Source organism: Cynara cardunculus (genome assembly GCF_001531365.2).
Source record: "Cynara cardunculus var. scolymus isolate 2C chromosome LG 11, CcrdV1, whole genome shotgun sequence".
In the NCBI taxonomy this organism is placed as follows: domain Eukaryota; kingdom Viridiplantae; phylum Streptophyta; class Magnoliopsida; order Asterales; family Asteraceae; genus Cynara; species Cynara cardunculus.
In genome coordinates this window covers 2,532,963-2,539,269 of record NC_037538.1, presented here as the reverse complement: position 1 = coordinate 2,539,269, position 6,307 = coordinate 2,532,963, and the positions used below count along the sequence as shown (strand labels likewise).

The 6,307-nt window shown below is 34.4% G+C and overlaps 1 pseudogene; it reads right to left on the bottom strand.

Moving 5' to 3' along the window:
- Window positions 1-608: 608 nt before the first annotated feature.
- LOC112520828 lies at window positions 609-2,206 on the bottom strand (annotated as a pseudogene).
- Window positions 2,207-6,307: the final 4,101 nt, after the last annotated feature.

Here is a 6,307-nt window from a genome sequence, read left to right as displayed (position 1 = left end):
CTTTTTCTTAAATAAAATAATTCTTTTGAATATTAAAGTTAAATTCGTAACATAAATAATTAGTAATACTTGAAAGATTTAAATTATTTTTTTTCAAATTATTTTACTTTTAGAATTGAGAATTTTAGGGGCCGTTTACTAAATACTTACCCGATAAATGTGGATCGATAACTTTCCTCACCCGATGCACATGGCAAGAGCTGAAAATCTTACCCGATAAGAGCGATGATAAGGATAGAGAATCTTACCCGGTAAGTGATAGTGAGGACTTTTACCCAAGTAAACATTTACCTTGTAAATTGTTGCATACGAATATAAGATACCGTTTTAATATACTACAATCTTATCTGGTAAAATAGATTATAGTGTTGACTCCTACCAATAAGCATTTACAGGATAAGTATTTGGGTAAACGGCCCCTTAGTTGATTTTATTAAAATCAACTATAAATTTTTAATTAATATAATTATAGAGGGAAGTTCAGTTGTAAACTTGATTACTATTGGAAATCGGGTGACAAATGAGAGCAGCACACGTGTCTCCATTTTAATAACAATACAATACATGAAACTTTGTAAACCATAACCAATACTCAACATTCCATCAAAACTCCATAATGATTAAGATTCACAAATAAGTAAAATAAAGATAATGGAATTAAGCAAGAGAATGCTTTTTCGGAAACGGGTAGTCTGATCTGATGTAAGCTTTGCTCACAGCCCTGAGGTCAATCTTCTAGTGACCACAAGTGTATATGTAGATGGCAGATTGGTAGGATTCAAACACAGTTTAATTTTATCTTCCTTGTCTTTATCCACCATACTACCCATCGCTAGAAAGTTACAGGAGAATACAATTTACCATTTGGATTTTGGACCATCAAGAACTTCAAATCTTGGTTGATGTCTAATATAAAGAACCAATGTATGTAACCTGACCTTTATCCTAAAGAGTAGTAAAATGAACTGATGTCTACATCTTCAAAACCTTCAATGACCAATTTCTTTGCATCATCCATACAGCCGTGTTTACCATAACCAACGATCATGGTGGTCCAAGACACGATTGTTTTCTTAGCCATCTTGTCGAATGAGCTCTTTGCAGCGTCCATATTCCCACACATTACATACATGTCCATTAAGGCATTACTAAGTGGAACCATCATCTTTATTCGATTTTCTTCAACATATCGATGGAATTTCATCCCACGATTCAAGTTTTCCAGCTGAGCACAAGAAGATATCATCCCTATCATAATAACTTCATCTGGCTTAACCCCCTCCTGCTCCATCTGCCCGTACAATCTCAAGGTCTTCCACGGCCTCCCACTCCTATCATATCCATTAATAATTGAATTCCAAGACACCAAATCTCGCAGACAGCTTTATTCGAACACTTTGTGTGCCTCGTCTAATTCTCCACATGACACCAACACATGGATAACGGCATTATTCACATACACATCAGATTCGAAACCCAAATGAATAACATGTGCAATAACCCCCAAACCCACCTGAACCAAAGACAATTTTGAACAACACTTGAGCAACAAGGGGTATGCATAATTATCTGGTCGTAATCCTTTGCTCGTTCTCAACATCTCCCTATACAACAGAAAACTTTCTTCGGGGTTTTCGCTCTCACTGTAACCCCTAATTGTTACATTCCATGAGAACACCGTTGGGTTCTGTAAATTGTTCAATATTCTTTTACAATAATCAAGATTTCTTGATTCTGAAATGGCACAAAAGGCAACTAATCGACTTGCAGCTAATCCATCTGAGATTAATCCCGTTATGATCATTTGCGTCTGGAGTTGTTTCATTTGAGTCATTGATCTGCATTTTTCTAGTAGACATAACAATGGGTTCGAGAGGATGAAAGAGTGAGTCGCGTTCCAGGTTGGTGGGTTGCTCTTTGTAAGGTAGGAGAGATCGAGTCTGGAAAGAGAAACCAAGGATGAAACTTGGGTAGGGTTTATGAGTACAAATAAGAGATCTCCAGAAGAAGATGACCATCACAAATCATATAAGTTGCAGTTTTTGCATCGTAAGATTTTGCAAATTTGAAGGACGAATGCCCCATCATAACTCAAGGCTACTTTCGGCAACTTAAAATATGGGTTCCAGTGATTTCAATGTAACCCATCCCTGCATAAAAAACGAAACACTTCTATTTCATATCGCAAAAGATAGAACGCTTTATATTTCAATATTCATTTGTAAATTTGTTTGATATGTTTATTAACAATTATTTTGCGAATTAATAGCATGAAATAGCAACAGGGGTGAGTGAGCCTAAAACAACATATCATGATTTCGAGGTTGGCAATAGCTTTTAAAAATATATGTTCTCTGTCAAATACTTATCGGTAGACAATAGCTATTAAAAAAGAGTTGGAATGCAAGTGTGAGCTAAACAACATAAATATTTATGTCTACATTTATATAAACAAACAAAAAATATGTCTAAAGGTGTAAATAGATAAACATATAAACAAGAAAAACCTTGATAGAACGCCAAACACTACAGGATGTATGAGAACCCTCCAGACAATCCAAGAAGCAGGTCAAATACCATTCAAATTAAACTATAGTCAGTAATGTGAAAGACCTCTTAGAATAGTAGGAAGATATGGTTAGCTAAAGATAACAAACTCCATATTCAGCAGTTGTAATGGATCTAAGCTTATCGTAAATTATCTAGCCATTGTTAATATGAGTTGCGATTACGTGAATTTGATCAGCAGTTATGAAGAGTTGATGTGGTTTTATACTGACTTTCTGCTTTCGTATACAACAAAAGAAATCTCATTTTAAAACTGTACTGTTTACAAGGGGAATGATTTCTTCACACAACCTAATACTTTTTACACTATGGAGATGAAGAGTTCAAATATTATGCAGAGAAGTACACATCATAAACAAAGCTACAAAGGACTTCAGCACCTAACTACCACTTAAGCAAAGATAAGTTTGGCCAGATGCCCAAATCTCAATCGATAAGAATAAAATTTAGGGTTTTCTTGGCTTGGATCTCAAATCTCAATTGGTAATAACCAACCAGAATTGCTTGAATGAGTAACAAGCGACCTGAATTGCTTGAATGAAGGGTTTCGTTTCCATATTTTTGATTCTCACCCCATTACATACCGGTTGAGAAAATAAATTTGAAATAGTGTGGTGAATTCAGAATCAGTTTCTCTAATCTTCTCAGAATGATCAATGACATTTCAAAATACCAAAGCCTTTATGAAGAGATTAGGGCTGGAAATTGAAATCGATAGTCAACTAACCTGGTGGAATCGCTGTGATTGACAGCGTCGGGGTCGAGTTACGGAGTTGCGAATTGGGAGTCGTGCGAACTGAGGCTGGAGTTGGTCGTTGGTGCGGTGGTGCCTGATGAATCGATGTCGTCCGAACTGCCAAAGTCGGAGTTGGAGTCGGAATCGGAATCATGAATACTGTAGTGATGAATGGACGTTTGAGTTTGGGTCTTTGGGACTTTAGTTGAGGAGCCCAGGCCCATATCGGTTGTATAGAAGTCCAGGCCCAGTCTGGCCACACATGGTTCAGCTTTTTTGGTTTTAAATCAAACGATTTCTCAGTTTTTCGGTTTTTCTTAACATCCCTAATCATGTCGTCTAGTTGTTACGGTTCTTTTCATTTTAATACCTCTTTTCTTTTGTCTCGTTTTGTTCCACATACAAAACGCATTCTATTAGAACGACATATCATAGTTTTGCATTGCAAGATTGTCTTCAAAGCCCTAACAGAGCTAGTACTAAAGTGGGTAAGAATCCAAGAAAAACAAAACGAGTCCATTGTAAGGCATTATGAATGGTCTCAAGTTCTTAAGGTATTATGCCACGGATTTGATGGGTTTCAAAGGATTTGATCCATCCGATATGATCTCGATTCTTTTGTTTCTATATGATACTATTAAAATTATGTTCCCATAAACTAACTTTGCACATTCACTCTCCATCTATATAAGGTAATCGTCAATCATGTATCCTCATGTCCTCCCCTCACCTTCTCTATTAAAATAACAGATGAAATCAATTGAAACACAACAATATCCATCCATCGCAAGGTGCCATCAAAATGGTGTCGGGAATATCGAGATGGATTACATGTGGAAGTTTCAATGAGACTCATTAAGCATACTTTATAATGAGTTTGAACTGTATTTTGGGGAGGATATAAAAGCTAAGCATATATCAGTGGTAACATTGAGTATATATAATTTTGATATTTGAGGCAACATTAAGCATAAAAACTCAAATCCCGTATATATTATGATGAATGACTACTTTATTTGGGTCAATTTGTTTGCTTTCTGGATTTATGTTACATAATTTGACCAAAATAAATCACAATATGGAAAAAAAAATCATCCAATCAATAAACAATGCCAAGGCTCGGGACTCTTTGGACCATTTAAAAAGATGTAAGCCATGAATTGAACCGAAATTGATCAATTCAGTTTCATTTTGGTTCAAATACTTTTACAATTTGATATTCACGTAAGATAAATTGAACTCTTAGTTATAACTATTTATACCCATGTGGCAATTGGAACATTCATGAAGTTCAGCATAAAATTACTTAGTAATAACGATATAAAAGTTGTTTTTTATATATTATTAAGTGTATTTGTAACGTTCAAGACTTTTAAAAAGTCATAGAAGGTTTTGGTCCAATTCAAAGTTATATGTCTTTCATAGTTTGTCCTTATATTGTGTCACTTCTATGTAGAGATTTGAACCCGAGCCGGGCTCAAATCGGTATTGGTCCCAAACAATATTCCCATAACCGGTCTTGGCGTAACTGATCTTTGCCTCAGTCCCGGTCCCGGTCCCAACCAAAAACCCAAGGCTCGGTTAAGGTATTTTATAACCGGTTATGAGGACCGGTCCCAGCCGGGCCCAAATATGTCCTATGTGTTTTTAGAAAAATAATCGTTTTTTACATAATTTTCTTTTTTGAAGTTTTTTTAAAGAATACAAAAGTGTTATTCTAATACAGTTGAAAATATGTAATTGGTTTAATTAAATACACTTGAAAAATACGTTTTTTGCTAGAATACGAGTCGAAATCACGAATCATAACAAGAATTGTGAACCGTTGTGAGTTGGTATCTTCCCTCGTACACTATATGACTTATATATAGTGAATAGAAGATAAATCAGACCAAAAAAAGGGGTCAAAATGGGAAAAAATATGATCACATGGTTGTTGAGTATAGACAATAAAACAACAATATTTTTGGAAAATCAAGCGGGTCCTGGTCCTCTGCTAGTCAATGTAGTCTCATAAGTCGTTTTACTTTATTTGAATCTACTAATATGTTTCTAAATTTATTCTTACTTTATTTTAAAAGCAAAAGCTATCAATAATGTGGAAAAAGAAAACATACACTAAATACAAATTTGAAAGACTTAAGAGTCTTGTGGCATTTTAATTATTCAATTCTCCAACTTTTGTCTTGTATCTCTTTAACAAATTCCTAAGTTGTTATGAAAATTCAACGTATAGTGACATTGTTTTAAGTGAATTATAATTTAATTTGGGTTCCAGTGAGAAGCGTAAGAATAGATCTTTATCATTGGATCAATTCTAATTGAATGTCAATACTAATGAGATGCACCGAATCAATTTGCTTCTAAAGATCAATTCATGGGTGGCCTTGAGAATAAAAGTGATCAAGGGTTCATATCTTTTTTCATATGATTCTCACTATAACTTTTCTTCTCACACGATCATTCGCATATATATATATATAGGGCTGGTTCACATGAGACCAGTTTGTTTTCGTAAGACCCGTGAGATTATGTTTTTACACTTGAACTTCACAGCAAAACATTGTAAAGGTAAAAATCTTCATAGCAAAAACACTAAAGATTTGTGAAGTTTCAAGTGTAAAAAAATGGTCTCACAGGTTTCACAAGAACAATTTGGTCCCACATGTTCTCAAGTTTATATATATAGGGTTGAGTTCACGTGAGGCCATCCTGTTTTCATGAGACCATATTTTTACATTTCAGACTTCATAACAAAACATTGTGAAAGTAAAACAAATGTGAACCTTCAAAGCAAAAACACTATGAAAGTTATCTTTATAGTGTTTTGCTTTGAAGTGTCAAGTATAAAAAGGTGATCTATGTGTATGACGATATATATATATATATATATATATATATATATATATAGGGTATATTTCTTTTACAACCTTATGCATTTGTACAACCTTTGCAACCCAATTAATTGAGATATTTATAGAAATGATTGGAGTTCATTTATTA